Here is a 17959-nt window from a genome sequence, read left to right as displayed (position 1 = left end):
AAAATCTTGGCACTTTCATCCAATGGGATCTCATGTAGCTGTTTAAGACACAACAGCCCTTGTGTAGGAATATGAGGAGAACTTAACAGTATATGTAAATGTGGAAAGAGTGGGGGATGGCATATGCTTGCTGTGTTTATGTGAAACTACCCTTCTAGGGTGACTTGCAGACACCTTGGGGGAGAACTCTGAGGTAACAGGGAGGTCTTGTTTTCTATGGATCCCTGCTGTGCATGCCCTTGGAACTCTACCATCAGGAGCTCTTTCTTGTTTGATTTTCTTTGAGCTCACTATTTTTAATTTACATTATACTCAAAGTCTCATTGGCTCCCTACATAAAGAGTTCAACAAATGAACAAGTGAAAAGACCATGGCCCCGAGGGAAAACTGGCAAGGGCTGCCCACAATAATCTGAGGAAAAGTTGTTCAGCTTCACTCATATAAAGTAAATTATTGTTTTTATAGCAAATAACACAAGGTTTTGTTCACTTTCGGTACCTAGGAGACGGGATGCACGTCCGGGTCTTCCCAGCACTGCCTCTCTGGATTCCTGGCACCCAGGGTGTTTGCTGCCTGCCCAGCCCCTGCAGGCTGCCCCTAGGCTGCCTCTGTGACCCTCCCAGGAACCTTTCCCTGTGCCAGTAGAGCCTGGGCTCTCATTCCACTTCCTTATTGCCTGAATGTAAAAGCTGTGCGCCGCCGTGCGCTTGTAGCTTCCACCAGCAGAGGGCACTTTCGTACTCACCATGCGTGTTTGGGGAAAATGCTTATTATGCATGCAATGCACAATTTTTGCGCTAAATTCAGCTGTTCTTATACGTCAGTTTTCCCATAAACTTTTAAAAAAAAGATTATTTATTTGAAAGGCAGAGTTACAGAGAAAGAGAGGGAGAGACAGAGAGATGTTATCTATCTATGGGTTTTCTCCCCAAATGGCTGCAATGGCTGGGTCTGGGCCAGGCCAGAGCCAGGAGCCAGGAGCTTCTTCCAGGTCTTCTCTCATGTGAGTGCAGGGGCCCAAAGACTTGGGCCATCCTTTGCTGCTTTCCCAGGTGCACCATCAGGGAGCTGGATTGGAAGTGGAGCAGCTGAGATTTGAACCGGCACCCATGTGGGATGCTGGTGCTACAGACTGTGGCTTAACCCAGTACACCACAGTGCTGGCCCCTCCCACGAACTTTTTTTTAAGACTTATTTTATTTACAAGTCAGAATTAACAGAGAGGGGGGAGAGACAGATATTGAGAGAGAGAGAGAGAGAGAGATCCTCCATCTGCTGGTTCATTCCCCAAATGGCTGTAACAGCCAGAGCTTCATCCAGGTCTCCCACATGAGTGCAGCAGCCCCAGGACTTGGGCCATCCTTTGCTGCTTTCCCAGGCCTTTAGGAGAGAGCTGGATTGGAAGTGGAGCAGCCAGGGCTCGAACCAGCGCCCATATGAGATGCCGTTGCTGCAGAGGGCAGCTTGACTGTGCCACAGCACCGCCCCTCCCATAAACTTTTCGAAGTCTCCTTCTTTGTATGCGTGTGATAAGTGGCCTCACAAGCAAGATGAGTAGCCCGCCTCCTAGAGCACTGAGCAGAGTTTCCAGGCACTGGCCCCGATGACCCCAGGGAATCCTGCAGATGTACCAGGTCAATTCTGGTGCCCTCTGCTGAACCACTCCCAGAGGGGAATCCCTGGACCACTGGGCCCCTGAGGAAGTGCCCCGCCCCCAGCCACACCTCACCCCGTGACCCACGCAGGCAGCAGGGCTGGGGGAGGAGGCGTGCCATGCACCCTGCACACAGCGCAGACCTGGAACCAACAACCGGCAGGGTGGGGTCCCGCCTTCCCTCCTGGGGCCTCAGGAAGTGGTTTCTAGGGTGAGTGTGAGTGCTGTTTATGCCACAAAATTCTTTCTTTAAAGGAAATCTCATGTCTACACCACCCGTGTAGCGCTAAATCAGAGTCAAAGAGTAGAGGACGGGGCGGGGGTGGGGCAGATGGCACCCAGAGCCCTGACCGAGACCCTTCCGTGACCCGACATTAGTCTGGGTCTCCAGTCCTCACCCAGCCCATCTGTGCACTTCCTTGGAAAATCTAGTCTTAGCAAGAAAACCTCACTGTGGACATCAGAGCGGGTTCCTTGTCCTCAGCCACCCCCTGGGGGGCGTCTGACCACCCTGGCCCACCTTCAGCGAGAATCCTGTTGATTTGGCCAAATTCCCACCCCCCAGTGCCAACTGCTGATGTTTCCTCTTTGTAATTTTCCACCCACCAACCCCCACCCCACACCTTGGCCATAAACTCCCCTTGCCCCAGCGGACTCCAGAGTTGAATCCCATCTCTCTTCCCCACTGTAAAATCCCATCGTGTGGCTCCACCCCTACCTGAACAAAGTCTGCCTGGCGCTCCACGCGTCCTATTTCTTTAACACTCGCACCCAGCCATTCTCTGTCCCCCACCAGGCAGCTCCTGAGGTGGCTCAGAGGATCCCCTAGGAAGTCTTCGCACTGCGTACTGGGTGCCCCTTGAGTCCTGTCCAGCTGACGGCCTGGGGCCCGGGAAGCCAGGCAGCCCAGGTGCAGGCGAGGAACCTGCCCCTACCTTCTTTGTGACCTCAGCCTCTTGCCTCCTTTGCAGAGCTGTGTTCTCAGGTGCAGCAGGTAATGCGCACGGGAGGACGGGGGCTCTCCTGGGAGTCATGCAGAAACACCGTGGTCCAAACGGTTCAGAGCCTTCCGCATCTGTATTCACACATCAAATAACACAGCGTTCATGGCAGCCTCCTCCCTGCAGCTCACACGACCTGCAGGTTCTGGCCTAACTCTCTCTCTCTCTCGTGCTCTTAAGTTGGGTGTAACAGTTCTTCTCACGCACGCACGTGCACACGGTACTGGCATCCATCCTGGCCCTCGGGAACGTTGGCCTAGCTGCTCCCTCTGCAAGGAGCTCCCTTTAAACCTCTCTCCCCTCTCAACCTCCCCCTCCCCTCCCCCCACTTCCTCTGGTCCCTTCCCATCCTGCAGCTCTACAAAGCCTGGGGGGCCTGCCCTGGCCACTCTAAGCTATGCCCCCCAACCCTATTTTTCATTTATAATATTTAAAAGCTTCAGTTTCATCGCTGTACAATTAGGATTCCCTCAATTAGGGTTATGCAAATGTACCATTTGTGCTGTAAAAGCTGGACTAAATACCTATTTATTTATTTATTTATTTATTTATTTTGACAGGCAGAGTGGATAGTGAGAGAGAGAGACAGGGAGAAAGGTCTTCCTTTGCCGTTGGTTCACCCTCCAATAACCGCCGCGGCCGGCGCACTGCGCTGATCCGATGGCAGGAGCCAGGTACTTATCCTGGTCTCCCATGGGGTGCAGGGCCCAAGCACTTGGGCCATCCTCCACTGCACTCCCTGGCCACAGCAGAGGGCTGGCCTGGAAGAGGGGCAACCGGGACAGAATCCAGCGCCCCGACCGGGACTAGAACCTGGTGTGCCGGCGCCGCAAGGCAGAGGATTAGCCTACTGAGCTGAGGCGCTGGCCTAAATACCTCCTTATTTTCCTTTTCATATTCCAGTGTGTAGGCAGCCCATAAACAAGTCATAGACAAATCAAGGTTTTGGTCTTAGCTTGTGGAATTCCTGGGATGAAAAAGTCCCATACTCCCATGTTGAAGGAGAATGATCAAACAAGAGCACGCTGCTAAAATTAACTGTTATGACTGTGTTGCAGAAAGCCTGATAAGTTGCTTGCCTGTGTTGTTGACTTCTGTGTTGCCTTGAGCTGCAGCTGGTTATGTATAAAGTATCGCTGAGACGCTGGAATAAACGAGCCTTGATTAGCCTGTTGTCTTGGCTCCATTCTCTGCGCCCTTGTCCCTCTTTTCATTCCCACTCCCTCCTTCAGGTTCCGTTCGACTGGTGCAGCTGGCCCGCACACCAGTGGACAAAAACAACCTGCTGAACTTGGGACTGGCTAAAATGTCTGTTCCAACAGATAAATAATGCTTGCTTGGACATTCCAAACACCCTAAGAAAGCCAGCTACAGTTACAGGGTAATCTGGCCCCGGGGTCAGCACGACTGGAGGTGTAAGTTTGCTGTAATGAAACACGAAGGGGAACAGCAAGCAAGGTCTCCTGTTGTCCTCGCAAACCTCCCCCTGTTGTTTCTTTTTTAAAAATAGATTTATTTATTTATTTGAAAGAGTTACACAGAGAGAGGAGAGGCAGAGACAGAGAGACAGGTCTTCTATCCGATGGTTCACTCCCCAATTGGCCACAGCGCCCGGAGCTGCCCCAATCTGAAGCCAGGAGCCAGGAGTTTCCTCCGGGTCTCCCACGCAGGTGCAGGAGCCTAAGGACTTGGGCCATCTTCCACTGCTTTCCCAGGCCATAGCAGAGAGCTGGATCAGAAGTGGAGCAGCTGGGACTAGAACCGGCGCCCATATGGGATGCTGGTGCTTCAGGCTAGGGTGTTAACCTGCTGTGCCACAGCACCTGCCCTCCCCTCCCCGGTTGTTTTCATTGATCACAGGAGACAGGGACTGAGCTTTGGGTAGCACAGTGTGTGTGTGTGTGTGTGTGTGTGTGTGTATGTCTGTGTGTGTATCCATTGGTTTATGTATTGAATTCCCATCTCCCCTTTGTGCGGGCACAGACCATACCCCTCTGGGTTCTCCGTTGTGTACCTGGCCCTGCCCAGGGTCACGGCCACCTGTTTTAGGTGCTTATGTCATTGTATTCATTACCTGAATGCATGCAGCGCAACTTTGAGGACTGGAGGAAAGATTCCAGGTGGTGGGTAGAGACCTCAGGAAGAATCTGCTGCCTATGTGAGCGTCCAGCTCAGTGCCCGGCATGCAGCAGTCGCAGCATCTGGCACAGTGGTTAAGCTCCCGTTTCTGGGAGCGTGGGCTCGTGGCCCAGTTGTGTTTCCAGTTCTAGTTCCTACCTCCGTGCACCCTGACAGGCAGCAAGTGCTGGCTAAAGGACTTGGGTCTCTGCCACCCATGTGGGAGACCTGGATTGGAACCCAGGCTCCTGGCTTCAGCAGGGCTCAGCCCTGCTATTGCAGGCACTGGGGGAGTGAGCCAGCCAAGGGGAGATCTCTTTCTTTCCTATGTCTCTGTCTCTCTCTACTTTTCAAAAAGAGAGAGAGAGAGAGAGAGAGAGAGAAGGGTCGGTGTGATTTTATGTCCTTGAAGTTTTCCCCTGCCCGTCTTTCTGCTCATTCTTCTGCATCTAAACACCCCCTGGCGCCAGCTCCATCCAACAGCAATGCCTGGGCCTCGCCCTGGGCCTCGTTGGCCCCTTTTGTCAGCTCTGCCTGTCCCTCAAGGCCCATCACTCTTTTCCCCCCAAAACCCATCTCAAGCAGCTGCCCGTCTTGGCTTCCCCGGGACGTGGACAGTCTGTGTGGCTGGCATGCAAACATAATGAAACCTGGCGGAGGCCCAGCCCCAAAAGGAGTTGTGTGGCCAAAAGGAGGGAGCAAGGGGCAGGGCCTGTCCAGCCTCTCCCGTGATGAGCCAGGAGCCTAGAGAAGGAGTTGGGTTTCAGGAAGCAGGGTTGGGGAATGGGAGTCCCCTGAGTCGTGTGACAGGGCCCGCACTCAGGGGCACTGCATTCCCCATAAGCCACCGCCAGCCCTGATTAGGGGTCCATCATCTGAACACAAGCTGGGCAGCTCTGTGGGGCCTGTTCCTTCAAGGAGGAGGTGGCCGCGTGGATGCCTGCTCCGATCCCCATCTCCTGAGTGGCCTGTTCTCTCCCGAGGAGGGCACTGAGGCAGCCAAGCAGAGCCCTCGGTGCCCTGCTTTACCCATCCAGAGCTATGCCCCCAACAGGTGCCCTCTGCTCCAAGCGGACGAGGATGGGGCTTCTCTCCTGGAGTGCAGCGAGGACGGGTGGGTTGTGAGATCACAGGAAGTGCCCAGTGCAAGGTGCACCAGGCCCTGGGGTGCAGTGAGCTCCGTATGCAGACACCACGGAAAGACAGGTGATGCCACCGTCTCTTCCAGCGGGTGCGGGAGGCACCGCACCGCTGTCGCTCCTGCCCCAGGGCCCTGGGCACTGTGTCCCCTCTGCCTCTGCCGCTCAGAGAGCTTGTGCCCTCCTTCACTGAGGCTCCGTCTCCTGCTGCGTTATTCACCGCTGCCTGCTTCTGCTGGCTTCCGCACAGCACTCACCACCCGCTACGCGGTTACAGATTTGTTCATTTCTGTGCCAGCACCGACAGGTGAGCTCCAGGAAGGCAGGAACTTTGACTTTCACGTGCGTGTCCACACTAAAAAGTGCTCAGAGCTGTGCTTGGGGAATTTTTTTTGACAGGCAGAGTGGACAGTGAAAGAGAGAGAGACAGAGAGAAAGGTCTTCCTTTGCCGTTGGTTCACCCTCCAATGGCCGCCGCGGCCAGCGCACCGCGCTGATCCGATGGCAGGAGCCAGGAGCCAGGTGCTTCTCCTGGTCTCCCATGGGGTGCAGGGCCCAAGCACTTGGGCCATCCTCCACTGCACTCCCTGGCCACAGCAGAGGGCTGGCCTGGAAGAGGGGCAACCGGGACAGAATCCGGCGCCCCGACCCGGACTAGAACCTGGTGTGCCGGCACCGCAAGGCGGAGGATTAGCCTAGTGAGCCGCGGCGCCGGCTGGGGAATTTTTTTTTTTTAACTTAGATGAGTAATCTTAATCTGAAGGGAAACTAGGTCAGTTCCTGAAGTCAAATTATTTTACAGACATCACACTCCGACCTGTCCATTGCCACACGCGTGGCGCCAGGAAAGGCCCTGGGAGCGGGGAATCGGCCGTGGTCGCTCCTCATAGTGGAGGACCTGCGCCTTCCGGTTTTCTCCAGGACGGAGTTACTTGTTCTCCTTGAGAGTTAATAAGTATTTGAGGGAGATACTTTGGGGCTACATAAATCGCCTGTTTTTTTCTTCAGAGTTAATAAGTATCTTGGGGAGATACTTTGCAGCTCTGAGATTATCTTGTTTCTCATCCGAAGTTCACCTGCTGGGAACAGTTGAAGATGCTTCTGGCCTGGATTAATCATTGCTAGGATGGCTCAAAGGTGATTTTCTGATTCCATCACTTCTGTATTAGTTGGTGTTCTGCGGCGAGGAGTTGCTTCCTTTCTTCATTTGTTCCTGTCCTGCAGTCAGTATGGATTCCTGTTTTCTTGGACAGAATATAATCTGTTACCCCGACTTAGTCCGATGTCCCAGTGGTCTTAGAATCGGGCTTCTGTGACATGTCAAAAGACTTGGAGCATGTCTTTGCTTTCTCTCACGCTAATTTGTTTCCTTAGACTAGATAGAAGCAGTATTTTGAACCCAAGATCTGGGTCCTAGATACTCACTGTCAACACCTATGAAGCATGCTAGCCAAAAACTAAAACCTGTGTCTTACCACATCTTCAGAAAGGAACATATTAGCACTCTATGGAAATGTCATCAGCAAAGTTGAAAATGACTTGATTTTCTGGATAAATGAACTGATTTCCCCAACCCACAAATTATAAGGCAAAACAAACAAACAAAACAGTAACAAAGAAAAGGAGAAATATGTGGCCAGTGTTGTGGCACAGCAGGTTAGGGCACTGCTTGAGATGCCAGCATGCCACAGAGCACCAGTTTGAGTCTCAGTGCTCCTGGCTTCAGCCCAGGCCTAGCCATTGCAGCCATTTGGGAAGGACTCCTTGGATGGAAGATTCTCTCTCCCACTCTCTCTCTCTCACTCTCTCTCTCTCACTCTGCCTTTCAAATAAATTAAATAAATCTTTGAAAAAAAAAAAAAGAAAAGGAGAAATACAAAGACAGAGGAGGAGGAAGGGTAAGTTGTAGATTTCAATGTGTGACATTTACTTGGATAAGGAACCAAACAAGTCAAAAAATGTAAAAAAAAGAAACCATTGGGGGGAATTTGAGCAATGATTGGATTTTGATAATATTAAGGAGGTAGCGTTACTTCTTGTGACAATTGTATTGGACAGAGTCCAATACAAATGAGTCGCTTGGTGGTGGTGGAATTGTTCTGTATCTTGGTTGTTGTGGTTGTTATATGAATCTACATATGAGATCAAATTGCGTAAAACAGCACACACACAATCATGTGAATCAAACTGAGTAAAGTCTGCGGTCCAGTTAGTAGCATGGTACGACTGCCAGTTCCCTGGTTTGGATAAGTGCTCCAGTTACACAAGATGTTACCGCCGGACAGAGCGGGGTGAGGATACACTTCATCCCTTGGCACTACTTTGGCAACTTCCTGTGAGTCTGCAATTATTCAAAACAAAAACATGGGAAGTCTCCTTACCTTGTAGAGGTAGATGTGGACATTTCTGTGGGTGATATATCACCAGCTATCAAAACAGCCTGGTTCCACACTGCGGTAAGCATTTCTTTATTATCTTCTGGGGGTCAGGAGGCTGGCTGCCACCCTTTGCCTTCTGGTCCCCAGTGCTTCAGTCCTTCTGACCTGAAAACACACTCTTGTCCTCCCAGGGTCTTCAGAAATCTCATCCCAGTACAGTACAGTCTCAGCATTTCAATCCCATCAGGCTCATCCGAGACGGCTATTCTGGATCTGAGGGTCTGTGAAAGACCAATCTGCCCTGTCCCGACATGCGGTGCTGTAACAGACTTGGACAATTGGTCTAGATGCTTCTGTTTAAAAACGAGGGGCTGGACGGCATGCAGGAGGCCCTGCCCCATGCCGGTGGATTCTGAGATCCTGCAGGGCATGTGTTGGTAGTTCCTTGATTAGGGTTCAGGGCCAGAGAAGGCTCGCCGTGGTTCTTGATTGCATGCTCTTATTTTTTCTTTTCCACGAAAGACAGTCTCTCCTCACTCCTGGACAGTTTTCTTAGACTGCTTTCTGCCTACCCAGATCTCTTAATTCTGTACTTAATTCTGTACTATTTCTTTCAATCCCAACGGGTGGTATTTCTGCAATTTTCTTTGTAACTTGTGTGGTCGCCTATGAATCATATGGGAGTTAACTAGACAAATCAACACCCATGCATCTGTTTGTGATAAGCCCTGCCCTACTTGGGCTTCGCTTGCAAACGCCTAAGAACGATGCTGTTGGGGAGGGCATTGCTGCGTAGCATTGCCGCCTATGACACTGGCGTCTCGTGTGGGCGCTGGCTGGAATCCTGGCTGCTCCACTTCCCATCTAGCTCTCTGCTAATGTGCCTGGAGAAGCAGCAGAAGATGGCCCAAGCCCTTGGGCCCCTGCACCCAGTTTGGGAGACTTGAAAGAGACTCTTGGCTCCTGGCTTTGGCCTGGCCTAGCCCCAGCCCCAGCCATTGAGAGCATCTGGGGAGTGAACTAGCAGATGGAAGATTGCTCTCTCTCGAACTCTGCCTTTCAAGTAAATAAATAAATCTAAAAAACAAAACAAAAACAATGCTGTCAAGACTCTTAGAAGCCCTGTTGTTTGACCAGTGATCTAAGGTACTGTCTTCTGTTTTACTGGTGTGTTAAAAAGTTTTACAGTCCACCCTTGGCTCCCTTTTTAAACCCTTTTTCTATCTGTGATCGGATTCTTTCCTGGATGATGTTTCTTAATTTTGGCATTGTTTGGTATCTAGAGAGATTGAGAAAGTTCAAATCTGGCAAGACCTGGAAACTTTATGTTTTAGAGGGTTTTTCTCTTTCCCCTTGCATTTAAAAAAGGGATTATTAGGGCCGGCACTGTGGTATAGCGGGTAAAGCTGCTGCCTGCAGTGCTGGCATCCCATATGGGTACCAGTTCAAGTGCTGGCTGCTCTACTTCCGATGTAGCTCTCTGCTACGGCCCGGGAAAGCAGTAGAAGACAGGCCAGGTCCTTGATCCCTGCACCCACGTGGGAGACCTGGAAGAAGCTCCTGGCTCCTGGCTTCAGATCAGCGCAGCTCCGGCCGTTGTGGCCATCTGGGGAGTGAACCAGCAATGGAAGACCTCTCTCTCTCTCTCTCTCTCTCTCTGCCTCTTCCTCTCTGTACCTCTGCCTTTCAAATAAATATATAAATAAAACAATCTTTTTAAAAAGTGATTCTTTATTTGAAAGAGAGAGCATTTGCGTGAGAGCGAGCACACTCCCATCCACTGGTTCACTCCCCAAAGCCTGCAGTGCCTAGGGCTGGGCTAAGCTGAAGCTGGGAGATGGAAACTCAACCTAAGTGCCCTGCGTGGGTAGCGGGGGCCCAAGGACTTGGGGCATCGCTGCTGCCCCCAGGATCTGCCTCGGCGGATAGGTGAAGTCAGGAGCTGGAGTCGGGCGTCAGACCCGTGTACTCCAGTGCAGGATGTGGCGCCTGACTTGCTAGGCCAAACACTTGCCCCTGCTGTTGTAGTTTACACTTGGCAGCCAGAAAAGGCCAGGCGATACACTCAGACCTCTGCCTAAAAACTCCACCATCAGGCCTAGCATCTGTGCGGCTCTGGGTGCTTTCACAGGCCAAGAGGCTCCTTTCTTCCAGTTCCTGCTAATATCAGCATGATTTCCTTTTACACCTTCACTGTTTGCCTCCTTGACAGCCACTCAGCCACCTCTAACTGCCTCTTTGGGGCCAATAGGGCTTTCTTTTTTAAAGGTTTATTTATTTATTTGAAAGAGTTACACACAGAGAGAAAAAGAGGCAGAGAGAGAGAGAGAGAGAGAGAGAGAGAGGTCTTCCATCAGATAGTTCACTCTGCAATTGGCCAGAGCTGCACCAATCCAAAGCCAGGAGCCAGGAGCTTCTTCTAGGTCTCCCATATGGGTGCAGGGCCCCAAGGACTTGGGCCATCCTCCACTGCTTTCTCAAGCCACAGCAGAGAGCTGGGTTGGAAGAGGAGCAGCTGGGATTAGAACCTGCACCCACATGGGATGCCGGCACTGCAGACGGTGGCTTTACCCACTATACCACAGTGCTGGCCCCAGTAAGGCTTTCATAACAACATCCAAGTCCTTCCTAAGAGCACATGGCATAAAGTTATGATCTGAACACCTGGAGGTGAGTATATGGTGCTTGTTATCCTGTAGTCTTATGCTTGAAATATTCACAATAGCAAAATGAATTATTTTTATAAGATTTACTTATTTGAAAGGCAGTGTTATAGAGAGACAGAGGCAGAGAGAGAAAGAGAGAGGTCTTCCATCTGTTGGTTCACTCCCCAGATGGCTGCAATGGCCAGAGCTGACCTGATCCGAAGCCTGGAGCCGGGAGCTTCTTCCTGGTCTCCCAGGAGGGTGCAGGGGCCCAAGGACTTGGGCCATCTTCTACTGCTTTCCCAGGCCATTAGCAGGAAGCTGGATCAGAAGAGGAGCAGTCAGGTCTCGAACTGGCGCCCATAGGGGATGCCAGCACTGCAAGCGGAGGCTTAACTCACTATGCCACAGGGCCAGCCTCTGTTTTTTGTTTTTTGTTTTTTAAAGAATTATTTGGGAAGCAGAGATAGAGACAGACTGCAAGAGAGACAGAGACAGTGAGAGACCGAGAGACGCAGAGAGATGTAGAGCTCCCATTGGCTGGTTTACTCCCCAGATGGCCACAGTGGCTGAGGATGAACCGGGGTGAAGTGGGGACTGCATCCAGCACTTGCACAAGGGAGCCATCAGCGGTGCCTCCCAGTGTCTGCACTAGCAGCCAGGAGCCGGAGATGCTCGTTAGAGCCAGGAACTCAACTGTGGGGCTCAAGGGTCTTAACCAGGACCCCAACCACTAGGCCAGATACCTGGCCCTCTGTTTTGAGTTTTATGCTTCAGTCCACAATCTCACTTTTAATCGAATGCTTGCTATAGAGAATAAAGAGGAACTCTGTTTTCATGTGAAACTATTTTTAATCTTGAAATCATGTTAGTGATTTGGCATGTATTTTGCTGACCATGACGTAAGTCTGTGCCTTTATGCAATCCAGCCATGACTGGGGAAGTCATAGGTTCTAAGATATCAGCCCAAAACCAGAGTGGTTTTTATCAATGTCTGTTCATGTTCAACCACTGATAGGAAATATGACAAGAGATAATATTGATAGTATTTCTTTTATTTGCTGAGTCTGTGTGTGTTAGAGGGAGGAAGTATAAATAAGAGAATCAAACAAGATGGTACCAGGAGCTTGGTTCAACAAGTAACTCTCAGGGTACGTCTGGGGGTCGCCTGGAGGTCAGTGCAGATTTAGCCCAGACTCTTAGGTTCTTTAAACCACACAGAAACTGCTGGGCTGGCTCGCTCTTTGCCTTCTCTTTGCTCTCTCCTCTTGGGCAGCAATCCGGGCCCTCCAGTGGGGTTTCCACGCTCACGCTCACGCCTTAGTCTCTCACTGCAAGCAGATCCTGCTCTGATTCATGCACTTGAAGGCACAGCAGCAGCAGACAGCTCCTCTGTGGTTAGCGGCTGCACCATCTCAGCCACCGTGTTTTCCTCCAGGCCTCAATTTTTTTATTTGCCAAACCAGGGTCCCGGGTCATATCATCTTCAGAATTATTCCAGTTCAAAAATTCTACAGCCGAAAGTCAGAAAGTGACACCATTTACTCTTTTCTTTTCCTTGTTTGCTTTGCTATGCTTTGCTTTGTTTTTCTTTTCTTAGGCAGAAAGAGAGATAAAGATAGAGATCCCTCCCTCCCTCCCTCCCTCCCTCCCCCAGTTCAGCAGTGGCTGGGCCAGGGTTGAGCCAAGGCCAAGACCAAAGCCAGGAGTTGGGAACTCAATTCAGGTGAGTGAGTGGCAGGGACCCAACTACTAAGCCATCACCTGCTGCTTCCCAGGATCCACACCAACAGGAAACTGCCAGCCAGTACTCCCTTTGTTCTAGAAGTGTGGACAACTCACACGGTCCACACTCAGCCAGCACACGTGAGGTGCTTACACGGTCCACGCCTGGCCAGCACATGCGAGGTGCTTACATGGTCCACGCCCGGCCAGCACGCACGAGGTGCTTGCCGAGTTCTGAGGAGCTGACGAAAGCAGCACCAGACCCTCGTCCGCAGACTGAGCCGTGATTTCTGCACAAGACGTGGTAGAGGGAACCAGATGAGGATTTGGCGGAGCCCCTGTGTCCTGCTCAGCCGGGAGCCCGGCAGAGTGTTCCGCAGATCATCCTCCAGGGAGGGGACTGGACTTCCTGAATCCTTGACCTGAAGCTGTGGGGAACCTGGTAGTGAGAACCGTGAGAGTCCAGTGGGCTCGAGAGGAAGGAAGGAAACACCATTCCCTTTGAAAGGGTTAAGCAGATGTTTGCTTTTTCTCTGGGTCAAATATCTCTGTTATTTTCTTTTAAAAGATTTATTTATGGCCGGCACTGCAGCTCACTAGGCTAATCCTTCTCCTGCGGCGCCGGCACACCGGGTTCTAGTCCCGGTCGGGGCACCAGATTCTGTCCCGGTTGCCCCTCTTCCAGGCCAGCTCTCTGCTGTGGCCAGGGAGTGCAGTGGAGGATGGCCCAAGTGCTTGGGCCCTGCACCCCATGGGAGACCAGGAGAAGCACCTGGCTCCTGCCATCGGATCAGCGCGGTGCACCGGCCGCAGCGGCCATTGAGGAGTGAACCAATGGACAAAGGAAGATCTGTCTCTCTCTCTCACTGTTCACTCTGCCTTTATTTATTTATTTATTTGAAAGTCAGAGTTACACAGAGAGAGATGGAGAGCCAGAGAAGAGAGAGAGAGGTCTTCCATCCACTGATTCATTCCCCAATTTGCTGCAAGTGCCCAGAGCTGCACCCATCCGAAGCCAGGAGCCAGGAGCTTCTTCCGGGTCTTCCACTCAGGTTCCAGGGGCCCAAGGACCTAGGCCATCTTCTACTGCTTTCCCAGGCCATAGCAGAGAGCTGGATCAGAAGTGGAGCTGTGGCCGGCGCTGCGGCTCACTAGGCTAATCCTCCGCCTAGCGGCGCCGGCACACCGGGTTCTAGTCCCGGTCGGGGCGCCGGATTCTGTCCCGGTTGCCCCTCTTCCAGGCCAGCCCTCTGCTGTGGCCCGGGAGTGCAGTGGAGGATGGCCCAAGTGCTTGGGCCCTGCACCCCATGGGAGACCAGGAAAAGCACCTGGCTCCTGGCTCCTGCCATCGGATCAGCGTGGTGCGCTGGCCGCGGCAGCCATTGGAGGGTGAACCAACGGCAAAGGAAGACCTTTCTCTCTGTCTCTCTCTCTCACTGTCCACTCTGCCTGTCAAAAAATAAAAAATTAAAAAAAAAAAAAAGAAGAAGTGGAGCTGTTGGGACTAGAACCAGGGCCCATATGGGATACTGGTGCTGCAGGGGGCGGCTTTATCTGCTACGCCACAGCGCTGGCCCCTCTCTCTGCTATTTTTGTTGTAAGAGCAAATGGTGCAGTATCAGTACTGCTCCCATGCCAGGTATTGCTCTAAGCCCTGCTCAACACCAGGTAGCTTATTTAATCTTCATGACAGAATGTGAGGGAGGGATTGTTATGAGCCCATTTTACAGATGGGAAAGCTGAGGAACCAAAAAGGAAATCACTTACTCCAGATCACATACAGTCAGTAGCAGAGCTGGAATTTGAGTGCACACAGCTGACAGACTGTGCTCTTAATCCCAACCAATGATGCCTTCCTAAATGGCTCTGTAAGTGGTATTAAAGTGAAGGCGGAATTGCCCTATGACCCCCCAACACACAGAGATTGAAGCTTAGAGTTCTGGAGGACCTAACTTCAAAGGGGGTCTCACTGGCCCACAGTGAAGGTACTGGCAGGGCTGTGCTCCACTGGGGGCTCCGGGGAACCCGTGTCCCCGCCTTCCCAGCTCTCAGAGGCTCCTGACCCCTCCCCAGCAGTGGTCAGATGGTGTTTCTCTCGCTGCATCGCTCTGACACGTCCCTTTGTCCCACCTCTCCCCAGTAATGACTTCGCGAGGCCCACCCCGAAAATCCAAGATCATTTCTCCATCTGCAGACCCTTGCGCACATCCCTTTTGTGTGTAAGGCAGGGTAATTCACAAGGTTGAGGATCAGGATGTAAGTGTCTTTGAGGGGGGCATTATTCTGCCTATGATGCCAAGAAATTCCACTCATAGGTGTGCAGTCGTGTATTGCTTAAACGTGAGGGCATGAGCTGAGAAATGCATCATTAGGCCATGTTCATTGCTGTGCAGACTTCATGGAGTGTGTTAAAAAACTGTTAAATCGGTAGGCAATAGAACTGATGGGGCCACCATCGTATCTGCAGTCTGTCATTGACCAAAATGTCATTATGTGATGCTTGACTGTGTACCCAGTAGAACTGAAAGTATATGATCCACACACAAGCTTGCATGATCTACAGCAGCCAACAGGTGGAAACAGCCCAGTGTCCACTAACAGGTGAATGTTTAAATGAAATGTAGTGTAACTTACAGTGGCAGGTTTCTGAACCATAAGAAGGAAAACAGTAGTTGGGGGTTGGGACGGTGGTTAAGTCCCCACTTGGGACAACCACTCAAACCCATACCTGGTTTGAGTCCAGGCTCTCAGTTTCTGATCCAGCTTCCTGCTGATGTACACCCTGGGACACAGTGGGTGCTGGCTCAAGTACTTTGGTCCCTGGCACTCACTTGGGAAACCCAGATGGAGTTCAGGGCTCCTGACTTTGTCCTGGCCCAGCCCTGACAGTTACAAACATTTAGGGGATGAACCAGTGGACGGAAGATCTCTCTCTATCTATCTGCCTGCCTTTCAAGTAAATAAATAAATAAATAAAAATTTAGAAAATGCATCTAGCACTGATATATGCTATAAATGGAAGAACCTTGAAAACTTTATGCTAAATGGAAGAAACCAAACACAAATGGCCACATATTGCAGGATTCCATTCTATCACATGTCCATCAAAGGGGCTGTGGTGTAGTGGGCTAAGCCTCTCTCTGTGGATCCAGCATCTCATATGGGCGCTGGTTTGAGTCCAGCTGCACCTCTTCCAATCCTGCTCTCTGCTATGGCCACAGAATGCAGTAGAAGTGGCCCAAATGCCTGGGCCCCTGAACCCATGTGTGAGACCTGGAAGAAGTTCCTAGCTCCTGGCTTCCGATCGGCCCAGCTCAGGCTGTGGCGGCCGTTTGGGGGTGAACCAATGGAAGGAAGCCTTTCTCTCTTGTCTCTCCCTTTCTCTGTAACTCTACCTCTCAAATAAATATTTTTTAAAAGAAAAAGTTCATCAAAGGCAAATCTGTAGATATGGGAAGTAGGTCAGTCCTTGCCTGGGCTTGGTAAGGGGTCCAGGGAGTGACTGCAAATGAGCAAGAAGAATTTTGGGGGGTGCTGGGAATGTTGGAGAGTCAGATTGCACAACTCCACAAATCATTGAATTGTATACTTACAGTGAGTGAGTTGCATGGTATCATGGTGTCTACTTCCATAAAGCAGTTTTAAAAATGAAGAGGAGTGGGACCGGTGCCGTGGCTCAGGGTAATCCTTCGTCTGCAGCACTGGCATCCCATATGGGCACCGGTTCTAGTCCCGGCTGCTCCTCTTCCAGTCCAGCTCTCTGCTGTGGCCTGGGAGGGCAGTGGAGGATGGCCAAAGCACTTGGGCCCTGTACCCGCATGGGAGACCAGGAGGAAGCACCTGGCTCCTGGCTTCGGATCAGTGTATCTCTGGCTGTTGTGGCCATCTGGAGAGTGAAGCAATGGAAGGAAGACCTTTCTCTCTGTCTCTCCCTCTCACTGTCTGTAACTCTATCTGTCAAATAAATAAAATGTTAAAAAAAAAACCGAGGAGGAGTGAGCCAGGGCATAGGGCCTGTGTGGAAAGGAAGTCGCCAACCCTCTTCTCTTTGCAGCGCCTGCTTTTATTCTGAGATTCTTCCCTCCTGCTCTGTTTCCCCTCCAGCTGGTGTGTCTGTCTGTCCTTTCTGGAAATGATGCAATAGAAAATGGCCCTAGTCGTTGTTGTTCATCGTCCTGCTTTGGAAAGCAAAAAACAGTCCCCCTCTGCCAGTTCCTGGAAGTTTATGAAGACTGCTGGTCTGGGAAATCCAAGGCCCTTGTACTACGTATCAGAACAAGCTAAGGACGGACGTTCTGGTCAGGTGAACATGTTAAGAAGCCAGTTAACCTGGAACACAGGTTTCCTGTGGGAAACGCTCAGCTCAGTGGAGCTGAGCTAATCTGGGTGAAGAAGCTCACTCAGACCAGCTCACGCCGTCACATGACAGCCGGAGTCTGAAATGCAGCTGTCAGCTGCTGAGAAGTGCTTACTTTCCAAAGGAGAAATGTTTGCTCTCTGTGTCCTGAACTATGGGTGCTTCCCCCAAGGCTGGTGGAGCGCGACATGTGACTTGCCATCGCTGAGGCTGGACCCCAAGGCCGCAATCTCGATTTCACTCTCACTGCAGGGGTGCCGGTGCTGTGGCCTAGCGGGTACAGGCGCCGCCTGCAGCGCCAGCATCCCACCCAGATGGGCGCCAGTTTGAGTCCCGGCTGCTCCACTTCTGACCTGGCTCCCTGTTGAGCTTGTGGGAAACCACAGATGATGGCACAAGCGCCTGGGCCCCTGCCACCCAAGTGGGGGACCCGGATGGAGCTCCTGGCTCCTGGCTTCAGCCTGGCCCAGCCTTGGCTGTTGGGAATCATTTGGAGAATGATCCAGATCTCTGACTCTCAGTCTCTTCTGATGTCTGTGTTACTCTCTTTTCAAATAAAACAAGTCCTAAAAAGAGAAAATACTATACGTCTTAGCTCATCAGTACAGAGTTTTCTGTTTAAAAAAAAAAAACTTCTTGAGATATATCTAGTATACCATACGATTCACTCTTTTCAAGTGTATGATGCAGTTGTTTTTAGTACCAAAAAATGAAGCCTATTAAAAAAAAACCAACAAAGCTAAATAAACAGAATAGTTAGTGCAACCAAAAAACCAGCACTTTAGCATCATGCACAAGTTGTGACAGCCCCCGAGCTGGCCCCCAGCACTGCCTCTCGCCCGCCGTGGTGCTGGCTGCCAGGAGCTCACCCAGTACCTTTCTCAGGTGGGTGAGGAAGTGGTCCCCTGTGGGAGGTGGCTGGGAGGCTGTGCCCCACTCCGC

Source organism: Oryctolagus cuniculus, chromosome 20 (assembly GCF_964237555.1).
Source record: "Oryctolagus cuniculus chromosome 20, mOryCun1.1, whole genome shotgun sequence".
NCBI classification, from domain to species: Eukaryota; Metazoa; Chordata; class Mammalia; order Lagomorpha; family Leporidae; genus Oryctolagus; species Oryctolagus cuniculus.
Note: the sequence above shows the minus strand (reverse complement) of the source record.